Source organism: Diadema setosum, chromosome 16 (genome assembly GCF_964275005.1).
Source record: "Diadema setosum chromosome 16, eeDiaSeto1, whole genome shotgun sequence".
In the NCBI taxonomy this organism is placed as follows: domain Eukaryota; kingdom Metazoa; phylum Echinodermata; class Echinoidea; order Diadematoida; family Diadematidae; genus Diadema; species Diadema setosum.
Window position 1 is genome coordinate 23705188 of NC_092700.1, and position 19422 is coordinate 23724609.

Here is a 19422-nt window from a genome sequence, read left to right on the forward strand (position 1 = left end):
ACAAGTGAGCACCAGATCGCTGAATTTCAGGTCTGAAAATGCAAAATCTTCCTCGTGTGGGAGAGGGATACCCCCCCCCCCCCATACACACCCTTCCCCCGTTCGGTCGTTCCGCTCCCTCTCACAGATATTTCCCCAAAAAAAAAAAAAATGTTTTCATACTTTTAAGGTCTGATTTTCCGCCGAAAGTCGTCTGACAAGCAAAAAAAAAAACAACAACAAAGCAACAAGAACAAAAAGTCTTTATGTTGTTGCTGCCACTTTTCTCCCACTTTATATTTCATGCAAAAGAGTGGGGCATCCGATCCCTGTAAAGTGTGTGTGGGGGGGGGGGAGGGGGCACAAAGCTTCTCCCCCCCCCCCGCCCCCCCCCCCCCAAAAAAAAAAGGCTGCGCCGGTCCGGTTATGGGCTTGTAATCGTGGTGATGGTGACCATCCCCTCCACTCCTCAGTATGGATTTACGCCGTGTGTGTGTGTGTGTGTGTGTGAGGGGGGATGAATGTGTGTGTGTGTGTGTGTATGTGTGTATGTGTGTGTGTATTGTTGTTGTTTCTTTACAACACATGATCTTCGTAAGAGCTCCATGGCAAATGCAGGTAGGCCTATCCATATCGGAATAATAATGACAAAAAAAAAAAAAAAACACACACACACGCACATTGACACATTGAACGCCATTTCAACGCCATTTCTCCCGTAGATGAAATGAGTGTTGCCAAGCTGCAATGAATTTTATAATCATTACATTACTGCAGATGACACATGTGACTTCTTGACTTGTATGCAAGAGTACAACTGTAACTTGTTTTGTACAGCGAGATATTTTTTTTTTTCCAGCGAGCGCGCACTTCCGTGTTTATTCTAGATGGACCATTTTCTCTTCTTTTTTTTTCTGTTCCCCTATATAGTCAACGCCATGCTGACTCTACTAATGTCTACGGAGAGGCATTGATTTTACCTTGAGTACTGTCGCTTTTCGGACACCAGATCGAACCCGTTGTAGGGCTATCGCGCCTTGCATTTTGAGGTGTCCAAAGAACACACATTCTAGGAGAACACACTTGATGCTAAAAACTTGCGATGTGTTACCAACATGACTGTCTCTTGGGTAAATTATTATCATAGGAATGAAGAGAAGATGTACAAGACAAATCATAGGCCGTTTACTAAAGTGACGGTGTTTAAGCGCTGTGCTTCCAATTCAAATTTTCACACAAGGAATGCAAAATTCACGTATTATTGTGCTTCTGCCCAAAATATAAGCAGGTGCTGAAGATTTTCCATCGAGATCTGTACTCTGTTCTCATGTGCGATGAAAAACAAGGCGCGGGACGAATTGCTGGTGGAATTGTAGGCCCCTTTACATCGCATCCGCTTCTTTCATCATACAAACGTTCGATATCTCGTGGAAAAGTAATACATCACTATTGTGCATTCATAATATAACCACACGGTTGACTTGACGTCGTTAAAGGGACATTCCAGACGATTTTCATAATTTCACATCATGTAGTACATAAATCAGCAACTCCATGTATAGATTTGTGGAATTTATTGTGGTTGTTGAGCAGAGAAACAATACTTGAAAAACCTTAAACAAATTACACTGAACAAGGATGATGACATAGGAGGTTCACATATTTCAGAAATGTAGCAGTGTAATTCCATTAAAATACCACTTGCTTGCGAGTTCACCTGTGTATAATTTGTGCATGCCTTCTTCGTTTGTTCTGCTTCCTTGAGCCCCAACTCGTGCATTCTTATGGTGACTCTGCCATGTCATCATCCTTGTTCATGGCTATTTGTTCTAAATTTTGAAAATATTCTTACTCTTCATCCCAATTATCACAAATTCTGAAACTCTGTCCTCAGTATAACTATACAGTTGTTCAATTGTAAAAATCTGAAAATCATCCAGAGGTCTCCTTTCATAATCTGAAAAGGTAGATAACGGGGATGTATGCTTTGTTATGTACAGTAGCTGTATGATTCTTCATAGGCCTAATACAATAGGACATACTAAGTAATACGAGTTCCCTACGCATAAATTGAACATTAATGTTCATATACAGTTGTACGTGTGTATACAAATGTATATATATATATATATATATATATATATATATACTCATAAAACACGTATATATGCAGTAGATATGATATACTGTACAATATTATACAAATTGTAATTTAAGTGTGCGTGTGTGTGTGTGCAATAAGCATTTAAGCAAGTCTCACCCGTGATCAATAATGCAGAAAACCAATTAACTCAGTGTAGGCCTATGAAGAATGAAGTTTATTCAATCACTTCAAAACAGCTCACGCTTACTGCAACCCATCGCCTTCATACTTTACTGTTCGATTCACGCTCCCAAAAATCTCTTTAGGCCTACTGCACAAATCCGCTGACAAAACTACACTCATTGTGTGACTACGGGAATTAGTTACGGACAGGGATGCGCGCCATCTTCTTCAACAACAGACAAGTCTAGAGCTGGTCTTTTCCATCTTATAATCGCTGAAAATTCCCCAACTTGCTCACAGGAACAGTGTTATGCTACCACGAGAGCAAGTTGCCTACCATGGGCAAAAGGTCAAATAGCTTTGCCATATTGTTAGGCCTACTTTATTTTGTCGTACACATTTCACACAATGATTACTATACAACTTCCGAGTTAAAAATCATTATTGCTTCTGTGTTTCATAAGCCAATTATAATTATACCTGACATGCACCACTGTTAGATAGGGAAACAAAACCGTAATAAATAACTGATCAAGGAAACCGTTAATTTTGCAAGCTTATACAGTATATGGCATTAGTGTGCAGCTTTCGAGTTCATCCTACAATGTATGTTGCTTACTATAGCACGGTTTGGATGCAGAATTGCTCCTAGACCCACCTGCTCTTACACTCCATCGAGATTACAAGCATTTTTATCGTATATGCGTATGTACAGTGTTTAACTACCCCTTGCAATCAAAACTATTCACTGATTTTGGCAATCACGATTTTTTTTTTCTGTCTACGTCGCTCTGCTCCCACGCCCTATAGGCCCTACGTTGTGTGCGTATAGCTGCAGTGGCTTCCCTCCTAGGTAATTCATGTCATTTATTTATGTATGCATACCTCTCCCCCTCCTTAGAGTCCTTCATACGTTTGTCCCCCTTTTCTTTACGTTTTACAGGGCGCTCCTGCAAGGCAAACAGAATGCATTGTGCTGCGGCCGAATCTGAGGAGGTTGATGCTAATACAGACGAAAGACTAAGACTGAGTTAGCAATCAGCGTCAATCAAACAAGAAAAAAAAAGTAAAACAAGAAATCTCAGCCCTTACAAAAGAATAGGAAAAGAAACTAGAAGTGCAATTTTTTTTAATCAAATCGAAACGGAACCAGATAACTACACGTGTAACATAATCCACCTTAATTATGATTCAGTTCATGATATATAGTATGATAAGCACGAAGCTCTCAAATGAAGGTGATCAATATTGTTATCAGTTGTATGTATAAAGGTCCTACAAGATATAGGCCTATGTGAAAGAAAATGCTCATCACCGTCATAAAATAGTATTTAGCGGACCTACATACATGAGATAAGTATGTTCCAAAACACGTTTGCTCCAAAGTTACAAGATCAACAGATTGCCTACTACACACTAAGAAATACGGGTTCAAATTTGAACCCCAAAATTGTCGCTATACAACCACCCTATAGGTGCAACTTTGCACCCCAATAAGCAATTTGCACCCTTAGAGGTGCAATACGCTGAATTTTGAACCTGCAGGGGTGCGAATTTGCACCCTCAGTTTGTGCTAATCAAGGGTGCAAACATGCACCATAAACATTAATACATTGTGAATTGAAAATTTGGACCACGAGTACCAAGGTTTTACTCTGATGGATATGTCTACATCTTTGTAGGTACGAATATATTAATTAAGAGATTTAATTTTCTACCTGCATAATAAAAGGTGCAAATGTACACCTCAGGGTGCTGCTATAGGGACAAATAGGGTGCAAATTTGAACCTTTATTGTTTAGTGTGTATGGAAAAAAAAGAAGGAAAAACAATAAAAAAATATATCTATCTCTATAAACTCAAGATATCAAAGGGTTCCGCCCATCAATCAATTACCCCTTTCCGCAGGATTGCGTTGCCTCTGAAGGAGGCAGTGATAATTGTAATTATCATTATCTAAAAACCAACCAACCAAAAAAAAAAAAAAAAAAAAAAAAAAAAAAAAGATTGCGGCCCCTGTACAAGTCACCGAGAAACAAGTAAAGTAGGACAAATCTCTCAAGGTGATCGAACTTCTCGAGATAGTGGCATCGTTGTGTGACCCCCGCCTCCCCTCTCTCTCGATGATGATTTTAGGCGTCAATTCAATACTCGTGAGTATACAAAGCAACCTCATATTAATATTGTCTGATTTTTAACTCATGTTTGTTACGCGTCGGTTGTTTTTTTCCGTCTCTATATGCTGCATCTACACGCAATACACTATATGTACAGTAAACACATCAGCACAATAATTCTATTAAGCTATCCCCACCCGCGACAATTCTATCTGATTGTGAGCTAGTCATGACAATGAACAGGAGATGTTTATCTTTGGGATTATATTTCTAAATGGGATATTTTCGGAATTCGCATCCAGCCACGTAACCAAAATGCATAGTACGTATAGGAACAAAGTGCATGTCCTTTTGTTGTGTGCTTTATTTGTGCGGAATTGTACAGCTATACTTGTTACGATGCTACCGTACAGGTTTTGAATCCACTCTTGTGTGTTCCACCCCCCCCCCCCCACACACACACCACATATTTGCCCACAAAAACGATCCATTCATTCAACGCTATACTACAATGTAGGTGGGAAGAAACAGATAACTGCATCTCCGCCCTTCTTGCCCTCCCGATATGTTACAATGAATCAATAATTTTATTTATAGAAGAATAACATTTGCGACGTAATACTAAAACAAGTATCAAAAGAGCGTAATGTTGAATGCAACTGAACGTAGCATATGTACCTTTATTCATACATAGGGCCTATCTGATGATCTTTAAACACAGTTGTACGTGTAGATGGAAAAAAAAATGTGAAAATCACACGCTTGAGTATTGTACTTTGAAAGTTACGTTTTAGTGGCCCTCAGTTGCAAAGCCACGAGACTATCCAGAACAGAAATAATACAAACTGCAAACACAAGCCTTATTCACAGGAGAAACTTGTCTTGTCTCATGATGTACAGTAACTGCATGTTTTTTAATACCGCATCCTATACTCTAGAGCCCCATATAGATTACTCACATTCGTTCTTACACAATATTACACTCTCTTAACACGTATACACTCCTCGCCACAGACTCTACACATTTTGTAGCTTGTCGGTGTACAGGTACATGTACGGTGTATCTACGTCAGAGCTCTGCCTTTAAGGTGTGTCAACCCTTATCCATACCGGCCTATAGAATCTCCATGAGCATGATGAGCTTATTGGAGCATGAGATGAAATATACATGTTCATAACAGTTGTTTATCGGGCTTTTACAGTTCATGGCCGCAATGTGGGTTATTACAAGGATTGCATGTGACACTGATAGGCTCGAATTCACGAAGGTGTTATTGAAACCATAGTTTAAACCATGGACAAAAACCATGCAGCGCCAAGTACATAGCACGGAATATTTCGTTACGAAATTTTAAGTCATCGACAAAATGACCGTTTCGTTAACGAAATGTTCATTTAGTTACAAAATAATCATTTCATCGACGAAATGACTGATTTCCTAACGAAATATTCCATGCGACACTTGGCGCTCCATGGTTTTTGTCCATGGTTTAAACCATGGTTTCATTTGTACTACCTTCGTGAATTCGGGCCAAAGTGACTCGATGTTGATTGCTGATATTCATAGATTCAGAAAGATGAACGTTGTTTCAATACCAAAATCATGAGCAGCATCCCACTACAATCACCTTAAGTGGTGGATTGTGAAACAAAAGTGCTGTCACACGCCAGTCTATTGATAAAGACCAGCCAAGGATAAAACATGTTTGGTAATAAGAAAATGAATTCCCATTCGAGATCGCTGTTAGATGGAACAAGACAGACTTCCAATACGACTATAAACTGATTAAATTCATGGCATAATCATAGGGCCTACGGTTTATACATGTACATCGTTTTACGGCGACTTCAGGTTGCATTCTTTTTAATTAAATGCAATGATGAAAGTATACGCATGCAATGACTTTGATGCAACAAAAGAGTGATAACGGATACCAAAAATATAAAATTACGTTACATTGGTTAAACTGAATATCTTAGTCACTTGCATACGAAAAGACGAAAGAAGAACATGCAGCAGTACAGTGCTACATTGTATTACAAGGTGTGTTATAGTCGCACTACTCTGTACTGAATGTTGTTGAATTCTTACTTTGAAAGTGAGAAAACATTCCCTATCAACAGAAGTTGGACTACATTCTGCAGGTGGAAGTGGCAAACATACCGGCTCGTATTGTTCTTTTGAAGACCCGAGAGGAGTACAAGCAGGTGAGTCAGTACCATTTTAAATGATATTGATCAATAATATTGATCAATATCGCACTGAATACAATCGACTCTGTGATCGTTCGATCGATGCGTTGTATGAATCCAAGCGTCTTTGCCGTATTATAGTGGAGAAGGTCACTGGACATACGTACAGTCGTCTTCTAACCGCATGCAATGATTTTGACATGGCACCACAATCTGATCTTCAATAGTGGAGGCATAAGACCGGTCGCAAGCATTAATGAGTACATGAGTGTACATAAAAAAAAACCCCAAGAACAACTAACAAACAAACCAACAACAACAGCAATAACACCCCCGCCCCCTAAAAAAAAAAAAAAAAACACAGACACAAACACAACAACATAGCTATGGTAATACATTGCACTGAATATACCAAATAGAAACAAGTTTATCTCGCTCCTTTCACGGGGGGGGGGGGGGGCATCAGTTCAAAAGTTTTGTAGCGATTCGCAGTGACAATTTCAACTACATTGTATACAGCTGACTGAACATGTTTCAACACTAATGACCATGCGACACTTGGTTGTGGCGTATATGCTTATATTCTTTGATAATGTTTTCGTAACAATCAAGTCAAGAATCACAACGTCTATGCACAATGCATGATTGAAATTATACAAATATGGCACAAGCCTATCGGGTATGATATTGCATGTGGCTCTTGTCTTGGTACAGGCACTGTAAGTCTTAATTGCAAAGCTACGTGACACTTGCCATGTATTATTTAACACCTTAGATCAACTAAGGACATTTTTGTTACAGGGCGATGATTTTTTTTTTTTTTTTTTTGTAGTTCATTTATTTCCCAAGTCTTGATTTTGTAATGAATCAGTCTGTGAGGAACATTGTCTACTTTCTTCTTTTCAGCATTAATAAAATAAGCATTTAATGGACGAGTATTCAGGTAATGCCACTGCATCGTTTTTCCACATTTTGAAGATTGAAAATGACGAAGACTTGTTTCTCTTCTGTGCCATGTGTGCGTGTACAGTCTGTATGTGTTTGGTATCTATTCCTGTTAAAGGGATGGTATAGTATTGGTGGAGATGAAAATTGGGCTTTTAACTTTTTGTGAGATACCAAGAAAACACTTATGATATAGTACAGAGCATACCATTTTTAGAGGGATTCAAAGTTTATTTGATGAAAATCGGATTTGGAATGACTGAAACATCCAAAAAACAAAGTAAAACAAAGCGATCATATAAAGTGTTGGTCCCACACTTATTAGAATCGCTCGGCCATTTCAAAACCAATTTTCATCAAATAAACGTTGAATTTCTCATGGAATTATAATTAGTACATGCTCTTTCATATTTCATAAGAGGTTTCTCATTATCTCACCAAAAAAATGTTAGAAACCTGAAATTAGGTCTCAATCAAAACTATACGATCCCTTTAAGCACCTGCATGCACATGGCTAGTATACAAGATGACCTGTAAGATACGTTACAAATGCTCAGATTGTTGTTTACAAGCAGACAACGAGACATACAAGTGGCCTTCAATATCGATCTTTCGGTTACAGGACCTGGATTTGGGCTATCGATTGCATGCCTTGTCTAGCACATTTTCCGTATCCTTCTTCCTCCCTTCGTCCATGTCTTGTAGGAAAGGCCGATTGAATGCCTGATGTACATGTATGAACAATGTACGCCGTAATTGACTATTTTCTTCTGAAGGGCCTGGCTCCTCTCTATAAATTATACATATCATGTTATAAACCTAAGTATTTGATACATTTTTATGTACATTATACATTGTATACATATTATACATTCGTTTTCCTGTCTCTCAAGTTTTCCATGCACATTGTTTGTCTGTTACATTGTATCTTTATCTTAATTTCATTTAAACTGGTATCGACTGAACGCATATAGTTCGACAAAAACGATAGGTAGACGTATATAATCCATTGCTTTTCCAAGCTTGTTTCATACTTTCTTACATTGCTGATGCCAAAATTAGGCCTACAAAGTAATTGGTGTGTGTTAACACATAAGAAAGTTATGAATCATTAAAGTGTATAAAGAGTAAAACAAATTGACAACTCCTTGTGTGATATTAGAATGAGTAGCTCTCGCTTTCTCAACTCTTCCAATTTACATACATTTTGTATTATTTCACGCGGATTCACGGCTTCTCTGATTTTTCTACTTTAATAAGAGGTTTTGGAATTCAGAGCAATTACCCATAGCTGCCCTGCAGAGATCGAGGGGTGTGGTCAACGTATAAAGGAGACTGCACAACAAGGAGGACAGGTATTACAACTAATCCAAGGAGGTTCATGACACGAACTTACAACAATCATTTTCCCTTGGAGCCCACCCTTGATGCCGCCACTAAAAAATATATATTGAAGTGTAATGTGCCAAACTGGGTCTGCCTCACAGGTATAGGAAAACAATTGAGTAATGTCTCGTTGCATATAATTATTGTATGTAAATGACCAACCACTCTCTAAGGAAGATAATGTCTTCACGATGGTTACTACTGTACAGTATCTATTGCCATCCCTGCTTATGAAACATTAGCGATACATTACGGTAAAGACATGAAGATGAGCGAATAGAAATTGCTCAAAAATTTAGGAAATAAAAATCGGAACTGGTAGGACTTAGCATGCTCGACTCTTACAGTGTATCTGACATATCAATCTATAAAGAACTCTTTTTTTTTAACGATTATATCATACCAATTTCGTTTGCCTGAATCATTCGGATGGTAACAATTAGATCAACGTTTCAGGAGGGTACAGTTTAAATTAACTTTTTTTTTTTAATATTTCATTTCATTTGAAGTTTAATTAAATTCAGTATATGAACAAAGTATCCCCGACAGTATGTTCCTGTAATCACGGACCTACTACACATATGGATCATGAACGGAGATCTTTCTTTGATCCCATCATTACCACCGTCACCTGTTACAATGTGTTTGTGCATCTTCATGAATACATTCTACATGTACATTCCGATGTTTGGACAATGATGATTGTGTAATCGTGCATGGTCACTGACAAAAGAACCATTTCCCTCATTACATGTAATTTGGCCGAGGTACCTTTCAGACTCAACTGCCTTTGAATAAATACCAATGATGGGGAGCATGCATATTTTCTCAAAACATGACCAATTTTGCATCACAAAAATACATTGCTACATTTGTAGATACTTGTGGACACACGTGTGGAATATCGTTGCTTAATGGTAAGCTAATATTGTAGGCCTATGTTTACCGTTACTGTCCATGATTACTCTGAATCAAAATGCGAAAATAGACAAAATGGATTATAAATCACTATGAATCTTTTAAAATAGTTGCTGTCTTTTTTTAAAGTACAATACGTTCATTTTGCAAATGAAAAAGCGCGTTTAAAATAAATCTTCTTTTTTTTGTGACGCTTTTGATAGAAACAGCTAGGTGCATGAATTAATTAACGGGCGATCACTGTCTGTGTATGTGTAGTACACATTTTTAGGTCCATGGTCCAAGGAAAGTGTCCATAAAATCATTTTTATGGGGTATATCACTATCACTATCAACTGTGGTACGTCTTTAGATGCGCTTCAAGATGCGTTCAACTGTCATGAATACCCCCCCCCCCCCACTACCATGAGAGGCATGAGCCAGCAATAACGGTTTATACTGATTTTCACAGTCCGATTATCTGTTTCACAAGTTATAAGTAAAATTGTATGTCCGTTGCAATTATTCCAGGTATATATGAAGGTCATTATTTTGTTTTGCTTTTTTTTTTCCAGAAAAACAAAATTCTCAAGCAGTCGTTAATTGTAGACCTCAACTACAGACTTACAGTGTACTTTGTAATATATATGTAGCATTTGTTTTAATTCTTTTGGTATTCTTCCGCCTGAGGTATACCGGCCTAAATTTTTCCTTATTCTTAATGTAAACAGGTTTCTTCTTATTTTTTGTTTGTTATAAAGGTTTGCTTATGAGAAAGCTTGCAAATTGGATCCAGGTATTGAAATGCATCGAGTATTATTTTACAAGTGGATGAACCTCTTATGAAGAGGCTGTCTTGGAAAATGAATGCAAATTTTATTCTAAATCTAAATACGTTGGTAAACTGGCAGGTATAGCTTGAGCAAGTCATATTCGACAGAATAACCAAAGGAACTATTGAACAAAGAAACTAATGTTTCCAATAACTACGCTTCAAGAGCTGACTAGGGTGAAGAACTTCTGCTAGTCCTAAGGACTTGAACATACTGCAGGTGTTAACTACATTGTACAGTCAACAAACGATGGATTATTGTATATAATGTAAAATGTACATTTCAATTTTTATGGAAGTCGTTCCTGTCTTGCAATCTTTTACAAAAGTTTTAGATCGCCTCGCGATCATTGGAGGTTCAATCTTTGACCCCCCACTTTGTTAATGTGTGCAAAGAAAAATATCACATAATAATATACACAACTGTAGTTGACAGAAGTCGAGCAGAAGAGAGGCCCATTGTCGGGATAACAATTTGGTAACATTTATCCTCTGATACCAACCCTGACGTTTCAGAACGTGTCGTAAGATGCCCATCATCTAAGAAATCTCATTTCAGCGCGCCATTCATGAGGGTAAGTGGATAGCTGAACAGAGCCACAGGCGAATCAATAAATCCACCATGCAGTTTAAAGCGAGTCACGAGTGATTTCTGCTTTAATCCAGTGGACGACCATTACGTCATTCGTAAGCAAGTACAAAGTTGTAGGCCTACAGTACACCTGCTGTGCAGGCGTGGTACACATGCATGTACCTCTTTTGTGTCAAACATTGCCACATGGATTGCATTCACCTATTGTTGCAAGGCCAGGAATATCTTTTGTATATAACTCCTATATAAACATCAGATATAATAGATTATGCTGCAAAACGAAGTTGAAAGGGGGAGACGTGGGGGATGTTATCCTAGTAGTGTGACAATGTATATTGCTTGATGATGTCAAGATTTTAAATGATATGATGTATCATATGTGCATGGTTTTGTATTCAGGACATAGTATGCAGGCAATGTACCGGTGCTCTAATTGTGAATACAACGGAACAGACATTCTAATAAGACCCCGTTTACAGTGCGAGGCTCGGCCGCGGCTCGGCCCAGCCCCGCTTCAGTGTAAACGCGCAAAAGGCCAAATGCGGGGCCAAAATTGGCCTCGCATTTGGCCTCGCTCTGGAGGTGGTCTCGGCCGCGGCCGAGCCGCGGCCGAGCCCGGCCTTTTCTCAGTGTAAACGCAAACTGGGCCAAATGCGCGGCCAATTTTAGTCTGGCTTCCAAACCCTCTGCCCGTACTATTTCGCTATTCAGGATATTAACCCCCTCAACGTCGGAAACTAGTATAATTTAAGGTGGTTTTGTCCTGCAAAGGATTTTTCCTTCGGCAAAGGCCTTTGCCCGAACGGCGACTTCGTCGCCACGGAATTCATATGGCAAAGGGTCTGAAAACCAGACAATACCAAATTGCGTTTGTTTAAGGCCCGGTCCCACTGGCCGACGGACACAAAGCGTATGCAGAAAGGACACAGCGGACGAGCAAAATTTCGAGGATGGCTTCATCCGCTTTCATCCGCTCCAGAAATTGACAAACTTGGCGAAAATTGGCGGTAACAGAACGGAAATAGAACGGACGTGGGTAGTATGTAGCGGGGATGTTAAACGGATGTTGATCGGAAGCCTAGCGGATGAAAGCGGATGGAAGGGGATGACAGCTCCGAAGGGGTTACCGGAGATAATTGCGAAACGGACGCATAGCAGAAAAAGCGGATGCAGAGGGGATGCTTTCGAAATGCTTTATATACGAGATGCATACGCTTACATCCTTTCTATTAACGTGCTATTAACGAGGTAAAGACGTTCCATGTACCATATCTTTCCTCCCTCTTTCCGTTTTTAGCTGCAGCGGATGTGAGTTGCGAGGATGCCCAGAGGATGCAGAGAGGATGCAGCGGACGTTTAAGGGATGCCGCACGGACATACAACGTTTGCTGCTCGTATGTCGCGGATTTACATCGTACACACCGGAGAGTTCATCCGTTCTAAAAGTTTTAAGCAGCTTAAAACTTTTTGCGCGGATGAAATCACAGTGGACGGATGCTCGATGGATAGAGCGGATGAAACACGTATGCGATGGGTACACAGCGGATTCGTAGCGTTTTCCAACGGATGGCAAGATTTTTTGTACGCTTTACATCCTCTTTGCATCCGTAAGTGCAGTGGGACCGGGCCTTTACAAGCAGAGCGCCACTAAATATTGAAAGGTTTGAATCAAAAGCGCGGCCGAGTCCGGCAGTGTAAACTGACAAAATTGCGGGCCTCGGCCTCGCAATTGAGGTTGGGCTCGGCCCAACCCCGCACTGTAAACGGGGTCCCTGGGATGTGTGGCGGGGAGGGGTCTAAAAGTCCCTTAGCTCCTTGGTACAGTGTATATGAACCTCCTTTCCTGTATCGTAGTACAGTTACAAAATGTGTAGTTTGGGGTATAGATGTTCAATGTAGAGACAAACAGATTCTTGGTCTGTCTGTTTGTGATGGAACAATGTTAGTCACATATACAGGGTATACATGTAGGTTTACACGTAACAATACCATTTATCTTGTCTCGGTGTTCATGTACACCGTATGGTGTAATGTCACGCCATGTTACATGTACTTGTACGTATTTAATAGATAAAATGACAATTACAGATAGGGAGGATGTTAATCTTTATCAGAATCAGACGTGGATATGATTATACGTGGTATATTGTAATAATCAACAACGTGATAGAGGTGGTGTTCATGTTATGCATAATTTATACTTACTTGCTTACACTTTCCCATTGGTTTGTACACAAATCATCATATAAATCTGTGTGTGTGTGTTGTGTGTGTGTGTGAGTATGTGTGCGCGCGAGTGCGTATACAATTGTACGTGTTTTGATACGGCTGAAACTGCCTCTACATACGTTATCCTAACAACATCGTCTTGATGTAATATAACATCAATATTCTGCTTGAGTATCGTTCAAGGAAAAATATATTTCGTGATGATTTTGTGCAAGATAGTGAAAGTCTTGTTGGATGATAGTACATGATTATTTCAATTAATTTGCATAATGTCATCCTCGAATTGCTGCCTCGTACAATTTGTAGGTATATGAAGAGTTTGTTTGCAAAAACCGATACATTGTAAGTCCATATTTGCCAAATGGAGATATTTGCGATTAAAGGTCAAGAAAAATAAAGAGAATAATAAGAATTTTTTTGCTTCTTTTGACCATAACTTCAAAAATGTACCTGTATTATTTAGTAGTGACCAATATATCATTTAAAAGGTACAGTGTATTATATTTTACTTTATGACAGAGACCGTACTTCAAAATCTTCAAAAATGGACTTATCGGTTTTTGCAAACAAACTCTTCATATGCAAATGTACATGTACACACATTTGTACTTGTACGTTTTCAAATTTTCATATTTTGCAGAATATACGTTTCATTCCACATTTTGATGAAACATCTACCATTTTTCTTGTTTTAATTTACCTTTTTTTTTTCTTCTTTTTTTCACTGCCAACTTGATTGTGGAGTGGCAACTCATTGATATCTGAGTGTACAGTAGAGAACAGCAATGATTGGTCTTTGTTGATTGATTCCAAAGGCAACTCATTAGCTACTCCAGAAACCCATCTACTATGTGTATCTCGAAAATGGCTCCTGGTAAGAGCACCAGCTATTAAGATGTAATCCCAACGGTCTCTGTAATAGCTCATACGAGAGCGATATTTGCGTACTTGTCAATGTGAGTTAATTTCTCGTCTTTATTCCACTTAATTCGTTCCTTTATTAGACACATGTGACTTCGTCTTTCCTAAGATAAACAAATCTACTGTCTATTTATCAGCCACACCAGTTCATATGTACATATGTATGTTCTTACAGCTTTTGCTAATGCACATAATCCTTAGATAGAGTAGGAAGTTCAAACAGATTGTCAATCAAAACGAAAACTATAACCTTAATTACTTTCGGGTGTTACCTTTTTATTGAGTTCTGAATGCCTCATTGTATTGCAGATTTGATGTGATGGCCGCCGACACGCTACAGTAACAAATTTTGGTATATATACATTGTACGTTTTCTCACAATGGCGGATTTGACGTTTATGAACTTCAGTGGTAATGCAGACAATGCGACGCTTATTAACATTACACAGAGTATATCCCGATACGTCCAGATATACACTGTTTGTGAGTTTAGATAAAATACAAATGTGGAGTGACTGTACATTCGTTACGTGCACTTCAAGACTCTCGACCCAGGTGTATAAATGGGTACCTGGCAATGCTACGGTAATAATAATAATAGCAGGGCCCTCTGGTAGAACAGTGGCAACACTGAAAAGGCTACCCTGGGTAAATAAGACCTTATTATTATTATTATTAGACTAATATTAAATACTTTGGTGTGCTGGCAAATGACAAATCCCCTTGCTCTAAGATATTGTATGGTTTTTTTAAGATCGGATAAAGTACATGCTTTCAGACCAGCTTCTGAAAAAAAAAGAAAATCATAAAGTTAAGATTTCAAGGTCTGAGATCATTTTCTTTGCCTAACTGATAAAGTAAAGAGACAAATTTTGTTCACCTATACAATGTATAATGTACAAATTGTACTTTTTCATCACTTGCCTTGACAATGAAGGGGATTATTATATTGTACATGTACAGTTATGCAACATGTACAGGTGTTGTTTTAGTCATATTTCGCTATCACTGTCATTGTCATTATCACCACAATTTTGCCTTCACATTACTGTGAAATAAGGTATAATCATTCATATTACAATATTATACTCTAATCCCGATGTAAAACGAACATCTGATCTGATAATAGAGGCTTGAAGCCTGCGTTCAGAGTCATCAATTAGCATCAATAAGTAGGTACAGTGGTAGGAAGGTACAAAATGTAGGTAGGTAACAACGCGTTAAATGTCATACAGTGTATGCAATAAGATTTCAAAAAATATTGGGATACTTTTCGACTTAAATCTTTACCCACAGTTGTTCTTAAAATGATGTACATGTACATTATGTACAGTGCAATTATTTCGCGTTTTTAAGAACATGGTCTTTCCGTTTGGGGATGCGCTTTATATACATTTGTATCTAGACAGACTTTTAAAACTACAAAAATGTTCAATGAGAGCAAGTAATCATTCAACTTATTTAGGTCACACTTCACCATTCTTTTTTATACCCAAAAGATTTTAACGCTATATTACAGATATAAGTATATATTACATTGTAGGTACACTTGTACATGTAATCTCATGTTTTTGTGGCACAGAAAGCTTTCCCCCAATTCTGTGCTGCATTGCTTCACTTTGAATTGCCATATTCATCCCTACCGTACCAGAAATGCTGAGAATTTTTACATGCCCGCTCATATGGAATTCAATACCAGATGATATTCGTAAAGCTGTTTTTTCCAATGTATTCAAATGTAAACTTAAGGAGAATTTTGTGCAAAATTATCATTCATAACTTCTCGACATGCTTGTACATGTACATGACTGGCATTATTTCATCTAATGACTATAATTAATGTTTGTGTACTGTCCCATGTAATGTAAATGTAGTGCTTGTGTATCATTGCTGTACATGTACAAAGTGTATGTTCTTTTTTTTTTGTTCTGTTCTTCCATCTGCATTTTGTTCATCCTTTGTTTAAAAAAAATATGAAAATGATTACCGCTAATGCATTTTTGACTGCCTGGCTGGGTCGGCCTGATTTTAAGGAAACTTTCAGTTTTCATTATCTGCTTCCCTTCAGCGTATCATACATGTATGCATGATGATATGTATTTCATACTGTATATCTATCTTCACTCTGTGCTTTGTCGTGCTTTTTTATTATTATCTTATTTTTTTTTTAATGCTGAACAAATAAATTCAATCCAATTCAAATCTTTACTACACAGAGTACATGTATCTATACACATAACGCACAACCACAAAGTTTGCACTTGAATGATAATGATATACACCAATTTTACATGTACAAGTACAGGTAGATATCTTACATCACAGTTCTCAACTTTGTGCATGATACACACAAACACACTATGCACACATACAATATACAAGTACATTGTACAGTGTACAGTATGTATACACACACAAATGTACATAAGTACATATCTGAATATACATGTAAATGTGTATATATATATATATATATATACATATATGTATATATAATTATATAATACGCACCATGTACAAATTGTACGTAGAAATGGATATAAGGATCATTATCCGAATACACTATATTATTTGATCAATCACACGCAATGTAACAGCAACCAGCATTTATCACGCACATTGTACAGGTTCAAGGGCTATAAAGTTTACTGCAACGTTTCCTTAATCACCCCTTTACACGTCATGTAGAAAGAAACGTATTGCAGGCCAATGCCAGTCAAATACAGAAAAGTGGACGTACTTCATTTTACATTACTGTGATTGTGTAACGTACTTACCTTCCTTAGTATGAAATGACAAGTGGGGGGGGGGGGGGTGCTACCGAAGACACGATATCCAAAGTATCTCCATTCTTCGTGAGACGCCCCACACTTGCCCTTGTACCTTACAACACGTTACAGAAGCTTGCTGGTGAGTTGACAAAATCTCTGTACACAAATCCTGGCTGGAGGAAGCTACGCGGTCATGACAGTTGCTACCAGTTCGTCGAGTATCATCGCTGTACCGTTCTACGCTTTTTAGGACCCCAAAAATGCGGCCCCAAATCTTAACCCGTGAGACACAACAGCTACAAAGTTAACCTACCCATTGGACTAGTGCACGGACGTGCTATGTACGTGTCCTCGCCTTTTTATTTGTCTGATACGCACTGCTTTCTATTCTTTCTTCTTTTTTTTCGAGACCCGTTTAGACCAACGTGTCCGCTCAACTGGATCGAATCTCGTTCTTTTCTTTTCCTCTTTTTTTCTTTCACTCCACATTCCGTCTCTCCCCATTATCTAGCCCGCAACCCCGGCAGGAAAAAACAGTATGGAGGTGGAAGATTCTTTTCAGCAGCTATCGTCAAACTGATTGTCATGTTAATCAGCGATTGAATGAAAAGGCACAGAAGGGTGCGCACCATTTTTTTTTTCTTGTCCCTCTCTTCTTCCTTGCTTGAGGCACAAGATGCGTATGAACGAGCATGCCAGCAAGTTCGGCAGACGTCAACGGGCGCACCTATAGTGTACAGGTGTATGCCAGAAGTCCCAACTAGCTATGGCGTGAATCTGTGTGGCGCCGTGTTATGTACGAGAACTCCATTAAGTTTTCTCCTGTACAAACCGCCATGAACGTGCTCTCGTTTCTAGTTGTCAAAACAGCGGCGACCTTGACTTATGCTGTATGGGTGCTCCCCCGGCTCTTATAGATACCATAGAGTAGAAAATACTGACGCTACATTGGTTCATTCGCTACAACTGGCTCCAGAAGAATGGGGTGTAGACCACGGATAGATTGCTTTACTCAAAATCAGTTTACCTGATTTGAACGAATGTTAAAAATCACACAGAGCACGTTGATACGACGAAGTTTGGCCAAAGTAGGGAGCTCTCACAAATCCATTAAAAAAAATGTTTCCACTATATTTTTGTTTTCATTCTAATGCAGTAAATCAGTAAAAGTGTGCCTTTGTATATACCTGAATCAAGTTTAGTTAAGCATAATAATACGTGTGATGAAATCACTATACTTCAACAAGTAGAATCCCATTTTCTTTGCTCAATTTTCCACTTATAAATTAGAACTTTTCTTACAATTGCAATTATTGAAATTTTCATCAGCTCGAATATTTTGCAATCATCACCACATGCTAAAATGGAGAATGATATTAGTGATTTGTCTTTGTTTTGTTAATTTGTTTGTTTGTTTGCCTGTTTGTCTGTCAATAAACAAAGTCAGAAAGAAAGGAAATGAAATCAAATGAGTCCTGATTACTGAATTATAAATGTTGGCGTAAGCGACAGGCAAGAGCTTTATGCATAAATATGGACAAGAAAATAGACACGCAGAAGTTGAATGCGTGTCTATAGAAGTTGTAAATGCACAACCGATTCTTAAAAAAAAACGTAGTGATGCGTTGGATATAGCAGGTCTTGTACAGTTTTGGAATGATGATTTATGTGACACTCGTTCGTGATATCATGGATATATCGAAGCAAATCGCACAACTTTGTATTAGACGTATAATTATGCCACGACACGTTCATTTGAATAATTATGTTAATGTTGTATTGACGTCTCGTTGGCTGGGAACTGCATTAGCAATGCATATAAATGATGGCTAAAATTATGCAGATAGAAGAGGATAATGAAAAGGAGAGGATGTAGATGACGGGATGCAGAAGTGTAGGAGTATAGGAAAGAAAGAAGAAATCATATACGAGTATTAAATAACTATCTATGGCTTACTGACTTTGGTCAAGAGACTTTGAATGTATTTTGCCATCGCCAATGCACTTTGCCTTTCGAAATCCAAACCAAAGTCATCAATGTTATTTCAGCTTGAGCGCTCACGAAGAAAGATAGATTGAGAGAGAGAGAGAGAGAGAGAGAGAGAGAGAGAGAGAAAGAGACAGAAAAAGCGTGGGAAACTATTGATTGCAGTAGACGAAGCATCGCGCTCGCCCCTGATGAAGGTTATAAACTCGGGTGCGTCGCCAATAGAGATCTACCCAGTTTCGTGCATACAAATGTATTAGAAGTTCTCCCAATTTTTTCTGGTGGAAAAAGAGCGGATTATGCCATT

The 19422-nt window shown here is 38.4% G+C and overlaps 1 protein-coding gene across 1 annotated transcript in view; it reads right to left on the reverse strand.

The window, feature by feature from the left end:
• Positions 1 to 17157, reverse strand: part of LOC140239977 (uncharacterized) — a 31748-nt gene extending 14591 nt beyond the window's left edge. The window contains exon 1 of the mRNA XM_072319788.1: positions 17135 to 17157. The gene's annotated coding sequence lies outside the window, so the exon portion shown is untranslated. The remainder of the gene's footprint in view (positions 1 to 17134) is intronic.
• Between the last annotated feature and the right edge of the window lie 2265 nt (positions 17158 to 19422).